This window comes from Phoca vitulina, unplaced genomic scaffold (genome assembly GCF_004348235.1).
Source record: "Phoca vitulina isolate PV1807 unplaced genomic scaffold, GSC_HSeal_1.0 scaffold57, whole genome shotgun sequence".
In the NCBI taxonomy this organism is placed as follows: Eukaryota; Metazoa; Chordata; class Mammalia; order Carnivora; family Phocidae; genus Phoca; species Phoca vitulina.
The window spans coordinates 8,844,636-8,870,883 of NW_022589760.1; the positions used below are offsets into that span (position 1 = coordinate 8,844,636).

At 36.1% G+C, this 26,248-nt stretch overlaps 1 pseudogene; it reads right to left on the reverse strand.

Annotated features, from left to right (window-relative positions):
- Positions 1 to 8,347: 8,347 nt before the first annotated feature.
- LOC116623118 overlaps positions 8,348 to 26,248 on the reverse strand; it is a 43,076-nt pseudogene continuing 25,175 nt past the window's right edge.

Sequence of the window (26,248 nt, forward strand, 5' to 3'; positions counted from 1 at the left end):
GAAAGAGAAAAGGGTGCAGAAGGTTCAATTGAGGAAATAATAGTTGAAAACTTCCCTAATCTGGGGAAGGAAACAGACATCCTCTAGGAGGCACAGAGTAGTCCCATCAAAATCAGGCCAATATAAAGGCATTCTGTAGTTAAATTTGGAAAATATAGTGATAAAGAAAAAAATCCTAACTGTAGTAAGACAAAAGTAGTCCCTAACTTACAAGGGAAGACCCATAAATTTAACAGCAGATCTCTCCACATAAAGTGGGCAGCCCAGAAGAGAGTGGCATGATATATTCAATGTGCAACATGGGAAAAATCTGCAGCAAGATTACTGTAAACATCAAGGCTATTATTCAGAACAGAAAGAGAGATAGAGTTTCCCAGACAAACAAAAACTAAAGCAGTTCATGACCACTAAACCAGTCCTGCAAGAAATATTAAAGGGGACCTTTTGAGTGGGAAGGAGTGACCAAAAGCGACAAAGACTAGAAAGGAACAGAAAGCCCCCCAAAATAATGGCAAAACAAATAATAAAATGGCACTAACTACATATCTATCAATTACTATGAACATAAATGGACTAAAGGCTCCAATCAAAAGATATAGGGTGTCAGAATGGATAAAAGACAAAACCCATCTATATGCTACCTACAAAAAATCATTTTAGAGCTGAAGACACCTCCAAATTGAAAGTGAAGGGATGGAAAACCATCCATCATGCTAATGGACATCAAAAGAAAGCCAGAGTAGCCATAATTATATCAGACAAACTAGATCTTAAATCAAAGATTGTAACAAGAGATGAAGAAGGACACTATATCATAATAAAGAGGACTATAGAACAAGAAGATCTAACAATTGTAAATATGTATGCTCCCAACAAGGGAACAGACAAATATATAAAACAATTAATAACAAACATAAAAGAATTCATTTATAATAATACAATAGTAACAGAGGACTTTAACACCCCACTTATATCAATGGACAGATCATCTAAGCAGAAAATCAACAAGGAAACAACAGCTTTGAATGACACAATATACCAAGTGGACTTAACAGATATGTTCAGAACATTCATCCTAAAGCAACAGAATACACATTCTTCTCAAGTGCACGTGGGACATTCTCCAAAATAGATCACATACTAGGTCACAAATCAAGTCTTAAAAAGTATAAAGAGATTTAGATCATACCAGGCATATTTTTAGACCACAATGCAAAATGCCACAACAGTTTTCACAGAGTTAAAACAAACAATCCCAAAAATTATATGAAAGCACAAAAGACCCCAAATAGACAAATCAATCTTGAAAAAGAAAAGCAAAGCTGGGGCGCCTGGGTGGCTCAGTTGTTAAGCATCTGCCTTCGGCTCAGGTCATGATCCCAGGGTCCTGGGATCGAGTCCCACATCGGGCTCCCTGCTCAGCAGGAAGCCTGCTTCTCCCTCTCCCACTCCCCCTGCTTGTGTTCCTGCTCTCGCTCTCTCTCTCTCTGTCAAATAAATAAATAAAATCTTTAAAAAAAAAAAAAAAAAAAGCAAAGCTGGAGGCATCACAATTCTGGACTTCAAGTTATATTACAAAGCTGTACTGTTCAAGCGCCTGGGTGGCTCAGTTGGCTAAGTGTCTGCCTTCAGCTCAGGTCATGATCCCAGGGTCCTGGGCTGGAGTCCCACATCAGGCTCCCTCCTCAGTGGGAAGTCTACTTCTTCCTCCAACTCTCCCCCCACCTCGATCTCTTTCTCTCACTCTCTCTCTCTCAAATAAATAAATAAAATCTTTAAAAAAAAAAAGCTGTAGTGATCAAGACAGTATGGGTTATGGTACTGGCAGAAAAACAGACACACAGAACAATGGAACAGAATAGAAAACCCAGAAATGGACACACAACTATATGGTTAACTACTCTTTGACAAAGCAAGAAAGAATATGCAATAGAAAAAAGTCTGTCAACAAATGGTGTTGGGAACCCTGGACAGCAACATGCAAAAGAATGAAACTGGACCACTTTCTTACTCCATACAAAAAATAAATTCAAAATGTATAAAAGACCTAAATGTGAGACAGGGAACCATCAAAATCCTAAAGGAAAACACAAGCAATAACCTCTTTGACATCAACTGTAGCAACATCTTACTAGATATGTCTCTGGAGGTAAGGGAAACTAAAACAAAAATAAAATATTGGAACTTGATCAGAATAAAAAGCTTCTGCATAGCAAAGGAAACAATCAACAAAACTAAAAGGCAGTCTTTGGAATGGGAGAAGGTATTTGTAAATGACATATATGATAGAGAGTAGTATCAAAAATATATAAAGAACTTATAAAAATTAACACCCCCCAAAATAAATAATCCAGATAAAATGTGGGCAGAAGACATGAATAGACATTTTTCCAAAGAAGACATACAGATGGCTAACAGACACATGAAAGGATGTTCAACATGACACTTCATCAAGGAAATACAATTCAAAACTACAATGACATAGCACTTCCTACCAGTCAGAATGGCTAAAATGAACAACACAAGAAATAACAGGTATTAGCAAGGATGCGGAGACAGGGGAAGCATTTTACATTTTTGATGGGAATGCAAACTGGTGTAACCACTCTGGAAAACAGTATGGAGGTTCTTCAAAAAGTTAAAAATAGAACTGCTGTGTAATCCAGCCATACACTACTAGATTTTTACCAAAGGATACAAAAATAGTGATTTGAAGGGATACATGCACCCCAAAGTTTATAGCACCATTATCAACAATAGTTAAATTATGGAAAGAGCCTAGTGTCATTCAACTGTTGAGTGGATAAAGAAGTGATATATATACAATGGAATATTACTCAGCCATAAAAGGAATGAAAACTTGCCATTTACAAGGACTTAGTTGGAGCTAGAGAACATTATGCTAAATGAAATAATTTAGTTAGAGAAAGACAAATACCACATGATTTCACTCATATATGGAATTTAAATAAACAAAGCAGATGAACATAAGGGAAAAGAAAAAGGAGGGGCAAACCAGTAAACACACTCTTAAATAGAGAACAAACTGGAGGGGAGATGGGCTGGGGGATCTGTTAAATAGTTGATGGGTATTAAGGAGAGCACTTGTGATGAGCACTTGTTGTATGTAAGTGATGAATGACTAAATTCTACACCTGAAACTAATATTACACTTTATGTTAACTAACTGGAATTTAAACAAAAACTTGGGAAAAATTGAGAAGTGTTTGTAAGGAATGCATGGAAGCATATCTATATAGCCCTGTGCTTAACTCTTTGAACTTACACTGTGTATAAAACTTCTTTCAAGTACTAAATTCTTTCATTATAAGATAGGATTTTGTAAATGTAGTGGTAGAAGCAAATGGACATAGCCGTATGTTTAAGTCACTGAAAATAAACCATGTATATTTCAGACTTTTCTTGTTTCTTGAGAAAGGCCTGTATTGCAATGTATTTACTTCTTAGGACCACCTTTACTGCATCCCAAAAGTTCTGAACTGTCCTATTTTCATTTTCATTTGCTTCATGTATATTTTTAATTCTTCTTAATTTCCTGGTTGACCTATTCATTCTTTAGTAGAATGTCTTTAACATCCATGTATTTGTGGTCCTTCCAAATTTTTTCTTGTAGTTAACTTCAAGTATTAAAGCATTGTGTATGAAAATATGCATGGTATAACCTTTCACCAAAAGGAGCTGGAAAAAAACCAGCAAATAAAGACTATATTCAGCAGGAGAAGAGAAATAATAAAGATTAGAGCAGAAATCAATGATATAGAAAAAAAAAAAAAAAACAGAACAGATCAATGAAACTAGGAGCTGGTTCTTTGAAAGAATTAATAAGATTGATAAACCCCTAGCCAGACTTATCAAAAAGAAAAGAGAAATGACCAAATAAATAAAATCATGAAAGGCCATGACCAACACCAAAGAAATACAATTACAAGAGAATATTATGAGCAAGTATATGCCAACGAATTAGACAATCTGGAAGAAATGGATACATTCTTAGAAACATATAAACTATCAAACCTGAAACAGGAAGAAATAGAAAACCTGAACAGACCTATAATCAGGAAAGAAATTGAATCAGTAATCAAAAGTCTCCCAACAAACAAGATTCCATGTCTTATCAAATAAAGGGATAGTATCCTAAATCTCTAAAAACTTATCAAACTCAACACCCCCCCCCAAATAAACCAAAAAAAATCCAGTCAAGAAATGGGCAGAAGACATGAACAGACATTTCTACAAGAAGACATACAAGTGGCCAACAGACACATGAAAAAAATACCCCAATCACTCATCATCAGGGAAATACAAATCAAAACCACAATGAGATACCACCTCAAACCAGTCAGAATGCCTAAAATTAACAACTCAAGAAACAACAGATATTGGTGAGAATGCGGAGAAAGGGGAATTCTCTTAGACTGGGACTCCTGCCCTGAGGAGAGGGAAAGATAACTATACGTACTAGTTGGACTGTGACCCCAGCAGTGGGCTGCTGGTAGACAGCTGGTCTGATTGCAGGCCCCACCTACCAAAAAAATAAAAAGCTTCAGAGGGGACAACACAGGGAAAGTGTCTTGCAGTTTGATGCTACTCTATCTCTGGCAAATACCTGGTCTGACTCAGTTCAAGCCCAAGGTTGCCCCAGACTGGTCATTAACACTAGAGGGACCAAAAACTGCCTACAGCAGGTGAAAAGATCCACTGCAGATGATAAGACTTAAGGAAAAATCACCTCAGCTGCAAGAGCAGAGCGAATGCAACACAAATAAGTGACACCCCTAAAGTGCCAGGTTCTGGTAAACAGGGGACACTGCACTGCAGGTCATTACATGATCTTTTCATCTAAAGATGAATGGATAAAGAAGATGTGGTATATGTATACAATGGAATATTATTCAGGCATAAAATAGAATGACATTTGCAACAGCATGTGTGAACCTAAAGTGTATAATGCTAAGATAAATATGTCAGTCAGGTAAGACAAATATCATATGATCTCACTCATATGTGGAATTTAAACAAAACAAACAAGCAAAGGAAAAAGAAAAAGAGGGAGAAAGCAAGAAACAGACTCTTAAGTATGGGGAACAAACTGATGGTTGCCAGAGGAGTGTGGGTGGGGGGAATGCACAGAATACATGATGGGGATTAAAGAGTACACTCATCATGGTGAAATATAATAAAATAAAACAAAATGATAAAAAAGAAATAAAATAACATAATAGCACAAAAGAAATAATCAACAAAATGAAAAGAAAACCTATGGAATGGGAAAAGAAATTGCAAACCATATATCTGACAAAGGGTTAATATCCAAAATACATAAAGAACTCATACAACTCAATAACAGAATAAATAAATAATCCAATTGAAAATGGGAAAGACCCTGAATAGACATTTTAACAATGAAGATGTACTCATTGCCAACAGGTGCTTGAAAAAATGCTCAAGGTCACTCACTAATCACTAAGGAAATGCCAATCAAAACTGCAATGAGCTAAAACCTCACACCTATCAGAATGGCTTTCATCCAAAGACAAGAGATAACAAATGCTGGCAAGGATGTGGAGAAAAAGAAACCCTTGGCACTACTGCTAGGATTGTAAATAGTTATAGCCACTGTCTATAGATATCACTAAAGAGATATCTGCATCTGCATGTTTATAGCAACATTATTTACTATAGCCAAAACATAGAAAAACCTAAGTGTTTATCAACAGATGAAGGTACAAAGTTTTGATATATATATTCATTTTATATTTATATATACATAATTATATTTATAAATTATATTTAAAAATATATATTCAGTATGTTAATTATCCTTGAATTTAAAAATAAAATACATTCACTTGAATCACAACCCTAAAAAAGAAAGAAAATTCTTCAGTTTACTACTTAAAAATAATCTGAAGGTCAATTTATTTTATATTGGATTTTTTAAATATGATATAACTGTCAGGGCCATCTAAATTTGTGAGAGTTGTGATATACCTTGATATTTCCACTATTCCCTATTGTAGAAATCAATTTAGATGACAAAGATCTTGTGGAAACAGTGCACAGAACTTCATTATTCTTTTTATTGACATAAATTTGTATATAACATTACATAAGATTCAGGTGTACAACATTATAATTTAATATTTGCATACATTGCAAAGTGATCACCACCATAAGTCTAGTTACCATCCCTCATCAAGCAGTTGAACTTACTCACCCATTTTGCTGACTCCCCAACCCCCTTCCCTTTTGTAACCACCAATCTGCTCTCTATATCTTTGAATTTGTTTTTATTTTGTTTTGTTCATTTGTTGTGTTTTTTTAGATTCCACATATAAGTGAAATCATACTATATTTGTTTTTCTTGTTTGAATTACTTCACCAAGCTTAATACACTCAAGGTTAATTCATGTTTTTGCAAATAGCAAGATTTCTTTCTTTTTTTAATGATTGATTTATTGATTGATTTGAGAGAGATCATGAGCAGGAGGGGCAGAGGGATAGGGAGAGAGAATCTCAAGCAGATTCCATGCTGAACACAGAGCCTGATGCAGGGCTCCATCTGAGGACCATAAGATCATGATCTGAGCCAAAACCCAGAGTCCAACACTTAACCAACTGTGCCACCCAGGCGCCCCAATTTCCTTCTATTTTTATGGCTGAGTAGTATTCCATTGTGTGTGTGTGTGCACATGTGTGTATGTGTGTGTCTTGTGTATCATATCTTCTTTATCCATTCATCCATTGAGAGACACTTAGGTTGTTTCTATATCTTGGTTATTGTAAACAATGCTGCAATGAACATAGGAATGTATATATCTTTTTGAATTAGTATTTTTATATAAATTCTTTGGATAAATAGTAATGGAAGAGCTTGCTCATATGGTAATTCTATTTTTAATTTTTAGATGTATCTCCATACCATTTTCCATAGTGGCTGCACCACTTTACATTCCCACCAACAATGTCTGAGGATTTCCTTTTCTTCACATCTTTTCCAACACTTCCTATTTTTTGTCTTTTTGATAGTAACCCTTCTAATAGGTGTGATGTGATAACTCTTTGTGGTTTTGATTTGCATTTCTCTGGTAACTAGTGATATTGAGCATGGTTTTGTATGACTGTTGGTCATCTGTATGTCTGCTTTAAAAACAAAACAAAACATATCTAGATCTTCTGCACATTTTTTAAATTTGGTTGTTTTTTTTTTCATTTAATATTTATTTACCATTCAATTTACAGCTCTGTAAGGGGAGAAATATATCAGAGGAAAATATAATTTTCTCTTTCTGAAAATTCTGAATGATTCTACTTTGCCACAAGGGATAGCAAAAGACACAAAAACATATGTGTACAAACACACACAAAAGTACTATCTTTGAAGTTAAAAAATACCAAATTTAAGTATTTAGAAATGATAGGGTCTAGGGTGAAAGGGTGAGGACACGTGAAAAGTAATTTAAGCCAACTGTTTCTTTCCTTGAATTAACACTTATCTTGGGTTTGATACCCAACTGCACTCATATTGGAAACTTAGTGAAAACTACCTAGTGATTCCACTTTAGAGTTACAACCCATGTATGAGTAAGATGTTCTGAATATAAGCCTATGAAAAACTTAGGAACTCTTGATGTCTTTCCTTTTACATAAATTCTATCTCTATCCTGATGTATTTTGGGTGATCAAGAAAACTAAAGGCTAAGAACAGAAAGCTAACTTCTTTGAATGAGACAAATGGAAAAGTTTTCCAACTACCACTATGAGAAATTTCTTCTTTCAAGAAAGAAATTTTTCTTTCAAATACCAAATCAATTTCCTCAACTGTACAACTATAACTCGATGGTTTTTACTCTTACTACTTCACTTTAGTGACCTATAAATTTGTCTAAACAATAATAATTAAGTATCTTTCCTGTTTTTTTTTTTCCAGGATAAAAATAATTAAATGATGTGTTGAAGATACCACTATAAATACTTCACATTTGGGTTATGGCTTCTACATTGAAAATCTATAGGAATTTTTCCAATTAACTTTCAAATCTTTCCACAACCTCTCTGTAAAAAAAAAACAAACAAACAAAAAAACACAAAAAACAAACAAACAAAAAAAAAACCAACAACAACAACAAAATCTTTAAGATAGCTTAAATAAATGCTTTACATATCAAAAATGGATTCACAAGTCCCTATTACCATAATCATCAATTTTAAGAAGTGTCCTAAATATGCTCTGTATTAGTTTTCTTGATTATACCAATAATATAGAAACATTTTTAATATAACAGAACATTTAATTACATCCGTTTCCCATGAACACACTAGTCATTCAATGATGATTATATTGGCCACTTCCATTGGTTGGCAGGAGGCTCTTCCACTAAAGGCTCCCATGGTTTCCACTGTAACATTTTTCTGGCCAGACTTAGTTCATTTTCAGCCTGAAGAATCACCTCTTCTAGTTGGCCACCCTGAAGTTGGTCTTCTAATTTCTTAACATCTGGTTCTGCTTTAACCATACAACCAGCTTCTCATTTGTAATCTGTTCTGTATACTTTCTATATGCTGCGTTTTTAGGAATTTGCTCAAGAACATCAAGAATCTTTGTGTGTAATATTCTTAGACTTTCATATGGACTCTCACATACAGCCAATCCTACAAGGCCGGTGGTCTTCTTCACAAACCCGCCATGACGGTGCCAACAGGATGGGGCTGCACAGCCCTCCTGTTTTTTTCTGTTTTTGAGTTGTATGATTTTTTATATATTTTGGATACATATCAGATATATGATTTGCAAATATCTTGTCCCATTAAGTAAGTTTCCTTTTCATTCTGTTGATGGTTTCCTTCACTGTGCAGAAACATTTTAGTTAGATATAGTTCCACTTATTTGTTTGTTTGTTTATTTATTTATTTATTTATTTATTTTGTTTCCCTTGTCTTTGAAGTCATGACTATAGCCACTGTCATTCACTTCTGGCTTTTGAGCCCTTTAAGGTTGTGGAGTGGAGGGCAGGGGTAACATACAGTGTCTGTGGATGTTGGGGGCTCCTTGGATTCTACTTCCTGAGATTCCATGTGCACAGTTGCTGAGGTGGATCCTCAAACAAACTCCAATGGCTGCACGAAGCCTGCATACTTCTCTCCCAATCCACATGTGGTTTGGTTTTTCCATTCCTTGGAACCCCAAATTATCTGGGACTAGGGTCACAACTGCTAGCCAGGGGTTGCTCAGCCACCACCCCAGAAATCTCCATTTGAGGTACCTCTTCTGAGCCACTGAAAATGAGTGGGAATCTAGGAGATTGCCAGTTCCTTGAGATATTTAGTCACTTCCACTGAAGGAGAAGGGAGGGTCATAATTAGCCACTTCCTAGCAGCACTGGGATTCCTAAACCAGCCACTTCTCCCAGAGAGCCCAAACTAGCTACTCTCCTCCCGGGATCCTTAGCCCAACCACCTTTCATGAGACCCACAAACCAGCCTCCTCTCCTAGTTGTTGTATTAATAATTTCTGTTTCTTCATGATTCAATCTTATTGTATGTTTCTACAATTTTTTTTTTTTAAGATTTTATTTATTTGCGAGAGAAAGAATGAGAGACAGAGAGCATGAGAGGGAGGAGGGTCAGAGGGAGAAGCAGACTCCCTGCTCAGCAGGGAGCCCGATGTGGGACTCGATCCCGGGACTCCAGGATCATGACCTGAGCCGAAGGCAGTCGCTTAACCAACTGAGCCACCCAGGCGCCCTGTTTCTACAAATTTATCCATTTCTTCTAGGTTGTTCAATTTGTAGGCATATAATTGTAGTATACTCTTTATGTGTATTTCTGTGGTATCAGTTGTAGCTTCTCTTTTCTGATTTTATTTATCTGAGATCTCACTATTGTGGTTTTTTTGTTTTTTGTTTTTGGTGAGTCTAGCTAAAGGTTTGTGAGTTTTATCTTTTTGAAGAACCAGCTCTTAGTTTCATTGATCTTTTCTTTTTTTTTTTTTTTTAAAGATTTTATTTATTTATTTGACAGAGAGAGACACAACGAGAGAGGGAACACAAGCAGGGGGAGTGGGAGAGGGAGAAGCAGGCTCCCCGCGGAGCAGGGAGCCCGATGTGGGACTCGATCCCAGGACCCTGGGATCATGACCTGAGCCGAAGGCAGTCGCTTAACCAACTGAGCCACCCAGGCGCCCTCATTGATCTTTTCTATTGTCTTTGTAGTCTATATCTTTATTTTCACTCTGATCCTTATTATTTCCTTCCTTTAATTAACTTGGGCCTTCATTTGTTCTTCTTTTTCTATTTCCTTTAGGTGTACAGTTAGATTATTTAAGATTTTTTTTGTTTCTTGAGGTAGATTTGTATCACTAGAAACTTCTATTTTTTTTAAGGATTTTATTTATTTATTTGAGAGAGAGAAACAGAGAGACAGCACAACCAAGGAGGGAGGGGCAAAGGGAGAGGGACAAGCAGACTCCCTGCTGAGCAGGGAGCCCGATGCAGGGCTGGATCCCAGGACCAGGATCATGACCTGAGCAGAAGGCAGACCCTTAACCAACTGAGCCACCCAGGTGCCCTGAAACTTCTCTCTTAAAACTGTTTTTTGATGCATCCCATAGATTTTGGACTCGTGTTTTTATTTTCATTTGTCTCCAGATATGTTTTGACTTCTTTTTTTTAATTTTTTATTGCCCCATTGGTTGTTCAATAGTATGTTGTTTAATCTCCTCGTATTTGTGATTTTTCCAGTTTTCTTCTTTTTTTTTTTCCAGTTTTCTTCTTGAAATTGATTTCTAATTTCATACCATTTTGGTCAGAAAACTTGCTTGATGTGATTTCAATCTTATTAAATTTATTGATAATTTTTCCTGCCCTTACATGATCTATCCTGGAGAATATTCCATATGCACTATAGAAGAATATGTATTCTGCTGTTTTGGATGGAATATTCTGTTTATATCTCTTAAGTCCATCTGGTCTACTGTATCATTTGAGGCAGATGCTTATTGATTTTCTGTCTGGATGGTCTATCCATTGATGTAAGTGGGGTACTATATAGTTACCTACTATTATTTTATTGCTGTCAATTTCTCCCTTTAATTCTGTTAATATTTGCTATGCATATTTTAGTGATCCTATTATGGGTGCAGCAATATTTACATATGTATATCTTCTTATTGGATTGACCCCTTTATCATTATATAATTCCCTTCTTTGTCTTTCATTATAGTCATTTTTTTAGAGAGGGAGACAGAGAGGGGGAGGAGGCAGAGAGAGAATCTTAAGCAGGCTACATGCCCAGCACAGAGCCTTGTGGGTTTCAGGCTCACAACCTTAAGATCATGACCTGAGCCAAAATCAAGGGTAAGATGCTTAACCAACTGAGCCACCCAGGCACCCCATAGTCATTGTTTTAAAGTGTATTTTATCTGATATAAGTATGGCTACACCAACTTTCTTCTCATTTCCATTTGCATGGAGTATGTTTTTCCATCGTTTCATTTTCAGACTGTGTGTCCTTACATCTAAAATGAACCTCTTGTTGACAACATAAAGATGGGTCTTTTTTTTTTTTTTTAATTCAGCCACTCTATGTGTTTTAAGTAGAGAATTTAGTTCATTTGCATTTAAATTGATTATTTATAGGTATGTACTTATTGCACTGTACTTACTGTTTTCTGGCTGTTTTTGTAGTTCCTCTCTATTCCTTTCTTCTTCTCTTGTTCCCTTCCCTTATGGTTTGGTGATTTTCTTTAGTGTTATGTTTAGATTTTTTTCTCATTGTAATTTGTGCAAAGTTTTGCTCTGTGGTTACTATGATGTTCACATACATCATAGTATATATAATAGTCTACTTTAAGTTGATAACATCTTAAGCTTGAATGCATTCTAAACACTACATTTTACTGCCCCCCATGTTCTTTTTTTGATGTTATATTTTACATCTTTTTATTTCATTTATCCCTTAACTAATTATGACAGTTTTGGTTAATTTTACCATTTTTGTCTTTTAACCTTCATATTAACTTTACAAGTAGTCAATCCAGTACCTTTCCTGTATATTTTCATTTATCAATGAGATTTTTACTTTCATATGTTTTCTAGTCACTAGTTACTGCCTTTCTTTTAAGCTTAAAGAAGTCCTTTTAACATCTTTGGTAAGGTTGGTTTAGTTGTGATAAACTCCTTTAGTTTTTCTTGTCTGGAAAACTCTATCTCTTCTTCAATCTTGATTGTAACCTTGCCAGGTGGTTGGAAGTTTTTTTTTTTTTCTTTTTTTTTTCCTTTCAGCAAATTTAATATATCATGCCAGTCACTTCTGGTTTGCAAAGTTTATACTGAAAATCTGCTGTTTGTTTTTTTGGGGTTCTCTTGTATGTAAATAGCCATCTTTCTTTTGTTGCTTTTAAGATTCTCTCTAACTTTTAACATTTTAATTATAATGTGTCTTGGTGTGGATCTTTTTGGGTTCATCTTATTTGGAATTCTCTTTGCTTTTGGGGGCTACATGTCTGTTTCATTTCCCAGGTTAGGGAAGTTTCTATTCATTATTTCTTTAATTAAGTTTTCTACCCCTTTATTCTTCTGTGACCCCTATAATGTGGATGTTATCTCACTTGATGAGGTCTCATAGGTCCCTTAAGCTATCTTCACTTTTTTTCATTCTCCTTTTCATTTTGCTGCTCTGATTGCTTTCTACTGCCCTGTCTTCCAGGTCACTGATCCATTATTTTACTTTGTCTAGTCTGCTGTTGAACCCCTCTGGTGTATTTTTCAGTTGTTATTGTATTCTTCAGCTCTATGATTTTTGTTTGATGCTTTCTTATATTTTCTTTCTCTTTTTTAAAGTTCTAACTGAGTTCATCCATTTTTTTTTCCTGAGTTTGGTGAGCATTGTTAATTACCACAACTTTGAACTCTTTATTAGGTAGATTACTTACCTATTTTATTAAGGTATTTTTTCTGAAGTTTCATCTTGTTCTTTTATTTGAAATATATTCCTCTGTCTCCTCATTTTGCTTGACTATCTGCGTTCCTATGTATTAGGCAAAACAGTTACCTCTCCCAGTCTTGAATGAATGGCCTTGTATAGAAGATGAAACTTGCTCTAGCTTGTGGTTGTTTCCCAGACCTTTGTGATTGTCTAGTAGCCTGATTTGTTTTTGATAGGTCCCAGTTGTTGAGGGTGTGCCAAAACCTGCCAGCATTTCAAAGGGAGAGATATCAGTGCCTAGTTTCAGGCTAATTGTAAGACAGATTTTTTAAGCAGCAGCTTTTAAGATATGTAAATGTATGCATTCCAGTGGGTCTGCAATCATAAACCCTGCTGACTTCTCTACCAGGGGATTTGAAGGTGTCTCTAAGTGACAGTTGCAAAAATTGTGGCTTTAGATGTGTATATAAACTCTTTTCAGTGACTTGTGATGAGGCCAAGGGAAGGCTCTAATGTGGTGTCTCCCGGACCATGTCATGTTCACGGGGTGTGCCTCTGTATCCTCTGAGTATGTTACAAATCTGAAACTTGTCCTTCAGGACTAAGCTCCAGGACAAGAAAATAGGCCTTTTTCATAGAAAGACTAAGGGTGTGTTTCAATCTACTGTCTGTACGGTGCCCTGGGGGGTGGTAGCCTGCCAAAGACTGTTTCTTCAATTGATTCAGACTCATGGAACACAGAAATACATTCTCCTCTGGTCACTAGTCAGGACCTAAAAAGGCATCCCCTGTGTGGGCTTTGCAAACCCATAGGCTGGGGCAGGACATGCATCTGCATTATGCAGGGCCTGGGCACTCAGCCAATCTGGCTGAAGCAGTGTGGGGGGTAGCGTGCTCAGTAACCTGGTTATGTTGTGTAAGGATGAGGTGCTTAGTTATCCTGACTGAGGTGGGGAAGTCCTCAGCCATGGCACATGGGGGTGGGGTGTTTGGCTGGCCTAGCTGTGGTGAAACAAGTTATAGTTATGGCATGCAGGAGATGGGCAATCAACCTACACAGCCACAGAGCTTCATTCTTATAAATTTCAGTGACTGTTCGTCTTTCCATGTGATGATAACAACCACATTCCAACCATCTTGATGGAAATCTCTACAGATAGAGTTGTGGTCTACAGATTATTATGATTCTAAAACATACAACATTTCTAAAAACATTGTCAACAGTTGTCATTAGCTTACTTTAAATTTTCTCATTCTTTTTGTAAACCCCAGTTTAGGATCCAGTGTAATTCAAGATAATAGCATGTATATAATGAACTTCAGGTCTTCCTGCACAGGAAAAAGGATTGCTTTCCCAGTTTTCCTCAAATAATAATTTGGTGCAGTTAAACTAAAGATTAAAAATAGGGAATGATATCCTAAGGGATGTAGCTGGCATATTTAAATTTTTAAGCAAATTATGAAAGGCATTATAAAATCTATTCACTGGGAAGGAAGAAGAGGTCCAGTTTTTATTAGAACCTTTTGTTCTTTTAAAAACCAGTTTAGTGAATAAAGTTTTGGAATATGGTATCAGAATATTGCCAGAGGAAACTCTTCTATCTTGAAATCTAATGGTGTTTATCAAAAAACTATCAGTTGAGGACATTTAAACAGGAATATAAAGGAATATTTGATGTTTTAAAGATATATATATATATATCGCTAAACTCAGAATTTTAACTTATATAAAATACTGTGTTTACTAAGGTATATTGATATGTCTAAAAAATTGCCCATCTTACTTGATGAGGAGTTCTGTAGATTTTCCTTCTTCATTTACTTTATTTTTGTTTGAATTGTATTAAAAGTTGAAGTTGTACAACTGAAAAAATGGCACAAAATTATTACTATTGTCAAACGTTAAAGAAAAACAATACACATCAAAGTTAAAGGTCCAATGCAGTTTTTTTTCCACCAGTAAAAACAAATCATCCATAGTGTATATAATTATTTCCCAGTCATTTTTTTAATGCTCAAACAAGTTAAGTTTACATTAGTTAGGAGCATGTTTGTTTGTTATATGTACAAATAAGATACAGGTAGATGTTTAAAATGTATATTAAACAGCTTAAGTAGAAAGAATACCAATATATCAGCAAATATATTATCAACATATAATATCAAATTTAATATTAATTTTTGTTTTAGGAATAAGGGAGCTAATTCTTTTATTACACATGTGTAACCCCTTACAAAAGTCATATAACACACATGGAAGAAATGAAAAATGCAGCAAAAAATACCTGCTACACATATGTATCTGTCATATTCCAAATCTTTTATCATCCCTGATTTTCAAAGAAATACCATTTGATATCTCCGAGGTTTATAGCTATCAACACATATCTATATGTCACATATATTTTAGATTTTGTTAGATATTAACAACTAGAGGACATGGTAACAACTGCCTACAAAAAGTATTGTACATTTCAATTGAAGCACTCATAAGTTTTGTAAGGGTACATGTTCATCTATTATCTAAATAAAAAATATATATTTTTGAGTTAATCAATGCATTAAGGGATCTATACACTTTATGACTCATTGACGGTGATGCACTGAAATAGTCTACACAGCTGACTTTACGAGGTTTAATTCTCAATTCGGAAGCTAACAGTAATAACTATATCATATAAACTAAATTAGCATAAATGCTCATGGTAGCAACACTAATATCAAAGTGACAGTGATGCATACAGGACTACTAAAAGTCAAGAAAGAGTGAGGTTGAAGAAAGTAAAGAGAAACCTATAGCACCTTAAGCAATATCCATATTTTCCAAAGGCAAATAATAATTTGCTGCTTAATCTATATATCAGGTCATGAATAGTAAGGAATCTACATAATACACCAGTTCTGTCTCAAAATATTTTACTTGTTGAGAGAAAATGTCCACAATTAATAAAATGGAAATGCTGGGTTATTATAGCCAGTAATGGTAGGGAGACTTTCATAACTTTGCCCTAGGCACTACTATGACTGCCAGTAAAAAAAAAAAAAAAAAGGGGCGCCTGGGTGGCTCAGTCGTTAAGCGTCTGCCTTCGGCTCGGGTCATGATCCCAGGGTCCTGGGATCGAGCCCCGCGTCAGGCTCTCCACTCGGCGGGAAGCCTGCTTCTCCCTCTCCCACTCCCCCTGCTTGTGTTCCCTCTCTCACTGTGTCTCTCTCTGTCAAATAAATAAATAAAATCTTTAAAAAAAAAAAAAAAAAGCAATTGAGTTTCTCCGAATCACTATCATTTACTATAATACTTAACCAAAATTTTGCCTTAATTTGACTATTGAGCAGAACTATCTATAATAATCTGTAAAACCTTAGAAACCCATTCTATTATTCAAAGAAAAAGAGTAGACTTTTAAAGTTTCTGTTATTAGTCCCTTGGGAGGTTAACGCAAAGATGACACAGATATTTCTGGATTATATTTGTTAAAAATTTTAAAATTTTAAAATTTTAAAATTTTAAAAATTTAAAAAATATTTAGATAATGTAGAGGTCATATTATTTATTTTGGATAAATTGTAGAGAATCCCCTTTGTGTACTCTACAACATTGTGTCCAAAAAATAGGCACAATTCATGAAATACTTTAGAACAAGAAAAACTAGTGACCTCAGAGGTAATCTGATTCTCTGTGAATCAGATAGTGAATGACAAGAGTATGCATATGAGATTTTGTCAAGGCCAACTGATTAAGTCATGATAAGTAAATAAAGATAAGAAGAAAATGATTATATAGCATACATATGCTATATAGTTTACATAGAGATAAAGAGTTGAACGAGATAGTCTAGTGAAAAGGGTGAACAAGAGTCTTTAGTGGAAAATACAAGCTATACTAGAGCTAGCCCTGGGGGAAGATGGCAGAGTATGAGGACTCTAGGCTCACCTTATCCCACTGATACAACTAGATAATACAGCCATGTAAATAAGCCAGAAAACGACCTGAAGACTGCACAATTAAATGTAGAGAAGAGGCCACATTGAAGAGGGTAAGAAGGACAGAGATGTGGTCAGGAACTAAATGGACTAGTGGGGCTTTCCATGGGAAGGAGGGATGCTGTGGGCACAGAGGTGGGAGAGAAACAGACTATCACACCAGGGACCCCACATGGGACAGACAAATTCCCATAACATTTGGCTTTGAAAATCAGAGGGGCCAAATTCATTGAGTTCTTACAACCAGCGTGACTTAAAACCTGGGATTAAAAAAAAAAAAAAAAGATCCTCAGGCTTAGCTCTAGAAGAGTTAGGAGGGTGAGAGGAAACTGAGTCCTTGCACTTAAAGAGACAGCACAACAAACAGCCTTGGAGGTACAGCATAGAAGCAGTAGTTTAAAAGGTGCCTGGGGCATATAGGAGGGAGATTTTGTACTAGTCTCAGAGCATGTCCTGGAGGGACAGAAATCACTGGGGAACTCCTCCAGAAACAGAGGAACTGCAGGCAGCATTTTATTCCACTGCCCCCAGTATAAACACAAGACCACCTGTGGGACTCGCTACCTAACTTGTTAGCACTGCTGTCTTTCCTCCCCCCACCCGCCCCCCCCCCCACTCAGTGCTTCTGCCAATCCACCACACCAGACAGCCTGCCTTAGTCTGGGTGCTGCTGGACCCCTCCTACAGAGGACTGGGGGCATGCAAAGCTTGTTAGCACTGCTACCCCACTGCTCTGCCCTGCCCCCTGGTGCTCTGCTTCCACAGAGTTGGATGAGCCACTTCAGTCCTGGCACTGCAGAGCCCCTCCCACAGAGGACCAGAGCCATGCAAAACTTGCTAGCACCACTTCACCACTGCTCACCACACCCCATACTGTGCTTTCTTTGATCTGCCCTTTCCAGTACACTCTTGTCCAGAGCCCATATAGGGCATTACTGCAGGCTGGGCAATGTGCAAGCAGCCCCTACAGTGGTCAGCACCACTCCAAAGTGACTGCTGCCATATAGAGGGGGAAAGATAACCACACACACCCGTCAGAGGCCACAGCAGTGGGCTGGAGACAGACAAGTGGCCTGACTGAAGGCTCTGTCCACCAATTAAAGCTTCTCAGGGGACAACACAGGGACCACATCTTGTAGTTTGGTGCTGCAGTGTCTCTGGCAAACTTCTGGTCTGACTCAATTCAAGCCCAAGTCATCCCCAGACTGACTCACTAACACTACGGGGACCAAACACTGCTCACAACAGGCAAAAAAAAAAAAAAAAAAAAAAAGCCATTGCAGATGACTTAACTAACTGAAGGAAAAAGTGGCTGAGCCACAGTAACAGGGCACAAACATCACACATAGGAGAAACCCATGAAGTGCCAGGTTCTGGTGAACAGGGGACACTGCATGGCAAGGTACTAGAAGTATAGTACCTCTTCTTCAAAAAGCCATTACTCTCAAGTGCAGGAGACATAGCTGTCTTTCCTAATGCACATAAACAGACACAGAGAGTTAGACAAAATGAAGAGATAGAAGAATATGTCCCAAGTGAAATAACAGGAGAAAATCATACCAAGAGACTTAAGTGAATGGAGATAAGTAATATGCTTGATAGAGTATTTAAAGAAATGATCATAAAGATACTCACTGGGCATGAGAAAAGAGTGGAGGTCATCAGTGAGACCTTTAACAATGAGATAAAAAAGAATGAATCAGAGATGAATAACACCATCAGTGAAATTAAAATTACAAAAGATGGAATAAATAGTAGACTAAAAGAAGAAGAAGAATGAATCAGGGACCTGGAGGACAGAGTAATGGAAAGTAATCAAGCTTAGCAAATGAGAGGAAACAAAATATGCAAAATGAGAATAGATTTAAGGAACACAGTGACTCCATCAAGCATAATAACATTTACATAATAGGGATCTTAAAAGAAGAAGGGGAAAAGGGGACAGAAAATTTATTGAAAGAAATAATAAATGAAAATTTCCTGAATGTAAGGAAGGAAACAGAAGCCCAGATCCAGAAGTCCCAGAAAGCCCCACAAAAAAGTCAACACAAGGAGGTCCACCCCAAGACACCTAGTAATTAAGATGGCAAAAAGTAGTGACAAAGAGAGAATTTTAAAAGCAACAAGAGAAAAGAAAGCAGTTACATACAAAGGAAACCCCATAAAAAATAAAGGGAAACCCCATAAAGACATCAGCTGACTTTTTTTAGCAGAATTTTGCAGGCCAGAAGGTAGTGGCATACTATATTCAAAGCCCTGAAAGAAAAAATAAATCTGCTCTATCTAACAAAGCTATAATTCAGAATGGAAGGAGAGATAAAGAGTTTCCCAGAGAAACAAAAGTTAAAGGAATTAATGACCGCTAAATTAGCCCTACAAGAAATGTTAAAGGGGATTCTTTGAGTGGAAAGACCATAATCAAGAGTACGGAAAGTAGGCAGCACAAAGGCAGTAAAAATAAGTATATCTGTAAGAATCAGTCAAGAGACTCACAAAATAAAAGGATGTAAAGTAGGACACCATATACCTAAAACATGGGGAAGAGAGGAGTAAAGAATGGGTTCAAATGTAAGCAACCATCAACTTAACATAGACCACTATATGCAGAAAATGTTGTATATAATACAGATGATAACCACAAATCAAAAACCAGTAATAGATATGCAAAAGATAAGAAAGGAAAGCAAGTATATAACTAAAGATAACCAACTTATGAGAGAAGAGACTAAAAGAAGTAAAGATAAAAGAATGACAAATACAACCATAAAACAAGTAACACAGTGGCAATAAATACATAACTATCAATAACTACTTTGAATTTAAAGGGACTATCCACTCCAATAAAAAGACATAAGTGATAAAATGATTTAAAAAAACCCATCTACATATTGACTACAAGAGATTCATTTCAGACTTAAAGACACATGAAGATTGAAAGTGAAATGGAGAAGCATTTATCATGTGAATGGATGTGAAAAGAAAGCTTAGGTAGCAATACTTATAATGGGAAAAAATAGAATGTAAAACAAACACTATAACAAGAGACAAAGAAGGGCACTATATAACCATTCAGGGAACAAACCAACAAGAATATACAACAATTGTAAATTATGCACCCAACATGGGAGCACACAAATACTTAAAGGAGTTATTAACAAACATAAAGGAAATAATCGATAGTAATACAATAATAGTAGGGGATGTTAACACCCCACACACATCAATGCGCACATCATCTAAATCTAAATTCAACAAAGAAACCTTGGCTTTGAATGACACTGGGCCAGAGGGATTCAACAGATACATTCAGAACATTCTATCCTAAAACAGCAGAATACACATTCTTTTCAAGTGCACATGGAACATTCACCAGAATAGATCACATATTAGGCCATAAAACAAGTCTCAACAAATTAAAAAAGACTGAAGTCATTCCATGCATCTTTTCTGATCACAATAATATGAAACTAGAAGTCAACCACAATAAAAAATCTGGAAAGAGCACAAATACATGGAGGTTAAATAACATGCTACTAAACAATGAATGGGTCAACCAAAAAATCAAACAGGAAATTGAAAAATACATAGAAACAAGGAAAATAAAACCACAATGTTCTAAAATCTTCAGGATGCAGTAAAAACTACTCTAAGAGCAAAGCTTAGAGCAATACAGGCCTACCTCAAGAAGCAAGAAAAATCTCAAATAAACAACCTAATCTTACAGGTAAAGGAAATACAAAAAGAAGAACAAACTAAAGCAAAATGAAAAGAAGGAAGGAAATAATAAAGAAAAATAAAACAGAGCACCTGGGAGCTTCAGTTGGTTGAGAGGCCGACTCTGAATTTTGGCCCATTTCATAATCTCAGGGTCCTGGGATCAAACCCCAAGTTGGGCTCTGAGTTCAGTGGGGAGTCTGCTTGAGGATTCTCTCTCTCCCATCTCCCTCTGGCCCTCTCCCACTCACTCTCTCATTCTTTTTCTGTAAAATAAATAAATATTTGTTTTTAAAGAACAATAGAGCAAATCAATGAAATCAGTAACTGGTTCTCTGAAAAGATTAACAAATTTGATAAACCTCTAGCCACACTCATCAAAAAAGAGAGAGAGGACTCAAAAAAATCAGAACAGAAAGAAGGGAAATAAAAACCAATGCCACTGAAATACAAAGGATTATAAGAGAATATTATAAAAATTATATGCTGGGGCACGTGGGTGGCTCAGTCAGTTAGGTGGCTGCCTTCAACTCAAGTCATGATCCCAGGGTCCTGGGATCGAGCCCCGTGTCAGGCTCCCTGCTCAGTGGGGAGTCTGCTTCTCCCTTTCCCTCTGCCACTCCCCCTGCTTGTGCTCTTTCTCTCTTTCTCTCTCTCTGTCAAATAAATAAATAATAATTTAAAAAAAGAATCATTAAAAAAATATATGGCAACAATTTGGACAACCTAGTGGAAATGGATAAATTCCTATAAACATATGAACTACCAAAATTGAATCAGGAAGAAATAAAATATTTGGACAAATTGATTACCAGCAATGAAATTGAATCAGTAATCAAAAAACTCCCATCAAGGAAAAGTCATCGACCAGATACTTCACCAGCAAATTCTACCAAACATTTAAAGAAGAGTTAATATTATTTTTTTCAAACTATTCCAAAAAATACAAAAGTAAGGGAAACTTACAAACTTACTCTATGAGAACAGTAACACCCTGATACAGAAACCAGATAGACACCACACACACACACACACACACACACACACACACACACACAAAACTACTGGTCGATATTTCTCATAAACATAGATGTAAAACTCCTCAATGAAGTGTTAGCAAACCGAATCCAACAATACATTAAAAAAATTATTCACCACGATTAAGTGAGATTCCTGGCATGCAAGAGATATTCAGTATTCACAAATCAATGAATATGATTCATCACATCAATAAGAGAAAAGATAAAAACCATATGATCATTTCAATATATGCAGAAAAGGCATTTGACGAAGTACAACATCCATGCATGATAAAAATCCTCAGCAATGTAGGTTTAGAGGGAACATATCTCAACTTAGTACAGGACTTACGTGAGAAGCCCACATTAGCATCATACTCAATGGTGAAAAACTGAGGGCTTTCCTCCTAAGATCAAGGCAAGGCAAGGATGTAAACTCCCACCACTTTTGTTCAACATAATACAGAAATTCCTGCTACAACAATTAGACAAAAAGAAAAGGAATAAAAGACATCCAAATAGGTAAGGAAGAAGTAAAGCAGATGACATGACACTATATAAAGAAAACTCTAAAGACTGCACCAAAACAACTACTAGAACTGATAAATTCAGTAAGGTCACAGGATACAAATCAATGTACAGAAATCCATTGCATTTCTATACACAAATAATGAAGCAACAGAAAGATAATTTAAGAAAGCAATCCCGGGCACCTGGGTGGCTCAGTTGGTTGGGCGACTGCCTTCAGCTCAGGCCATGATTCCGGAGTCCTGGGATTGAGTCCTGCATTGGGCTCCCGGCTTGGTGGGGAGCCTGCTTCTCCCTCTGACCCTCTCCCCCCTCATGCTGTTTCTCTCTCTCTCAAATAAATAAATAAAATATTTAAAAAAAAAAAGAAAGCAATCCCATTCACAATTGCACCAAAAATAATAAAATACCTAGGAATAAACTTAACTAAGGAAGTGAAAGGCCTGTACTCTGTAAACTATAAAACTCTGATGGAAGAAATTGAAGATGTCACAAAGAAATAGAAAGACATTCCATGCTCATGGATGGATAATAAGTATTGTTAAAATGTCTATACTACCCAAAGCAATCTACAGATATAATGCAATCCTTATCAAAATACCTACAGCATTTTCACAGAACTAGAACAAACCATCCTAAAATTTGTATGGAATCACAAAAAAAAAAAAAAAAAAAAAAAATCGCCAAAGCAATCTTGAAAAAGGAAAAGGAAGCTGGAGGTATCACCATTCCAGATTTCAAGTTATATTACCTAAAGGTAGTAATCAAAACAGTATGGTACTGGCACAAAAATACACATGTAGATCAATGGAAGAAGATAGAAATCCCAGCAACAAAACCACGATTATATGGTCAATTAATTTTTGGCAAAAGAGGCAAGAATATGCCATGGGAAAATGACAGTCTCTTCAACAAATGGTCTTGGGAAAACTGGTCAGCTACATGCAACAGAATGAAATTGGACGACTTTCTTATACCATACACAAAAATAAACTCAAAATGGATTAAAGACCTAAATGTGAGAACTTAAACCATAAAAATTCTAGAAGAGAGCACAGTCAGTAATGTCTCTGACGTCAACTGTAGCAACATTTTTCTAGATATATCTTCTAAGACAAGGGAATCAAAAACCAAAATAAACTATTGGAGCTACATCAAAATAAAAAGTTTTTTGCACAGTAAAGGAAACAATGAATAAAACTAAAAGACAAACAACTGAATGGGAAAATATATTTGCAAATGACATATCCAAAAAAGAGTTAGTATCCAAAATAGATAAGGAACTGATACAACTCAATACCCAAAAAACCAAAACCCAAATAAAAATGGGCAGATATAAACAGTCGTTTTTCTAAAGAAGACATACAGATGGCCAACAGACACATGAAAAGATGCTCACCATCACTCATCATCAGAGAAATGCAAATCAAACTACAATGAGATATCACTCCATACCTGTCAGAATGGCTAAAATCAAAACCACAAGAAAAAACAATTGTTCGTGAGGATGTGGAAAAAAAGGAACTCACATGCACTGTTGGTGGGAATGCAAACTGGGGCAGCTGCTGTGGAAGACAGTATGTTTCTTCTGCTAAAAAAATAAAAATAGAACTACCATAAGATCCAGTAATCACATTCCTGGATATTTACTCCCCAAAATACTAAAACACTAATTCAAAAGGATATATGCACCCCCATGGTTATTACAGAATTATTTGCAATAGCCAAGATACAGAAGCAGCCCAAGTGTCCATGGATGCCGATGAAGAAACTGAAGCAAGAGATGTGAATCATTTACCAAATGTCAAACAGTTAATAATGTTGGAAATAGGATTCAAATATAGTAGGTTTGCCTTGAGAGCTTACATTCTTAGTGTACATAGGAATAACAGAATGAAGGTAGGTATGTGTAACTTATCCACATAAAGTGAAGAGGAACAAGAATGAGAATGCTTGTGGAACTAGAGATTAAAGTCTAGAGTTGAAATATGCAAATTTTCCATAGAAAGAATAGTAATACAACAATAGTAGGAGACTTTAACACCCCACTTACAGCAATGGACAGATCATTTAACCAGAAAATAAAAAAGGAAACAATGGCTTTGAATGACACACTGGACCAGAGGGACTGAACAGATATATTCAGAACGTTTCATCCTAAAGAAGCAGAATACACATTATTTTCAAGTGCACAATGGACATTCTCCAGAATAGATCAGTCACAAATCAGTCCTCAACAAAAACAAAAAAGATTGAGATCATACCATCCATATTTTCTCACCACAACACTATGAGATTTGAAGTCAACCACTAGAAAATATTTGGAAAGACCACAAATACATGCAGGTTAAAGAGCATCCAACTAAAGAATGAAAAGATTAATCAGGAAATTAAAGAAGACATTTAAAAACTACATGGTAACAAATGAAAATGAAAGCACGGTGGACTAAAACTTTTGGGATGCAGCAAAAGCACTCATAAGAGGGAAGAATATAGGAATACAGGCCTATCTCAACAAGCAAGAAAAATCTCAAATACACAACCTAACCTTACACCTAAAGGAGCTAAATAAAGAACAACAAATGAAGCTTAACACCAGCAGAAGGGAAATGATAAAGATTAGAGCAAAAATAAATGATAGAGAAACAAAAGCAGTAGAAAAGATAAATGAAACTAGGAGCTGGTTCTTTGAACAAAATTAATAAAATTGATAAATACCTAGCCAGACTTATCAAAAAGAAAAGAGACAGGACCCAAATAAATAAAATCACAAATGAGAGAGGAGAGATCACAGCCAACACCACAGAAATACAATTATAAAAGAATATTATGAAAAATTATATGCCAACAAATTAGGCACTCTGGAAGAAATGGGACAAATTCCTAAAAACATATAAACTACCAAAAGAAAAAACAGGAAGAAATTAAAAAAAAAAGAACAGACCAATAACCAGCAATGAAATTGTATATATGAACCACATTTTCTTTATCCATTCATCTGTTGAATGACATCTTGGCTCCGTCAACAGTTTGGCTATGGTGGACATTGATGCTATGAACTTTGGGGTTCAGGTGCCCCTTCCTTTCACTACATCTGCATCTTTGGGGTAAATACCCAGTAGTGCAATTGCTGGGTCATAGGGTAGCTTTATATTTAATGCCTTGAGGAACCTCCATACTGTTTTCCAGAGTGGCTGTACCAACTTGCATTCCCACCAACAGTGTAAGAGTGTTCCCCTTTCTCCTCATCCTGCCAACATTTATTGTTCCCTATCTTGTTAATTTTTGCAATTCTAACTGGTGTAAGGTGGCATCTCATTGTGGTTTTGATTTGCACTTCCCTGATGGCAAGTGATGTGGAGCATTTTTTCATGTGTCTGTTAGCCATTTGTATGTCTTCTTTGGAGAAGTGTCTGTCATGTCTTCTGCCCATTCTTTGACTGGATTATTTGTTTTTTGGGTGTTGAGTTTGGTTCATATATATGATGGAATATTACTCAGCCATCAGAAAGGATGAATACCTACTATTTGCATTGACATGGATGGAACTGGAGAGTATTATGCTAAGTGAAATAAGTCAAGCAGAAAAAGACAATTATCATATGGTTTCACTAATATGTGGAATATAAGGAATAGCCCAGAGGACCATAGGGGAAGGGAGGGAAAACTGATTGGGAAGAAATCAAGAGGTGAACAAACCATGAGAGACTCTGGACTCCAGGAAACAAATTGAGTTTTGCAAAAGGGAGGGGGGTGGGGGATGGGGTAACTGGGTGATGGGCATTAAGGAGGGCAAGTGATTGATGAGCACTGGGTGTTATATGCAATTAATGAATCATTGAACACTACATCAAAAACTAATGATGTACTGTATGTTGGCTAATTGAACTTAATAAAAAAAAGATTGTTTTTACTATTGTATGTTCATTGTCTTTCCATATAAATTTTTGTAGATGCCCTTGAATCAGGCTGCAAAACTCTTTTATTCTCAGTTTACTGAGAGTTTTATCATGAATGGGTGTTTAGTTTTGTCAAATGCTTCTTTTGCACTTATGAAAATA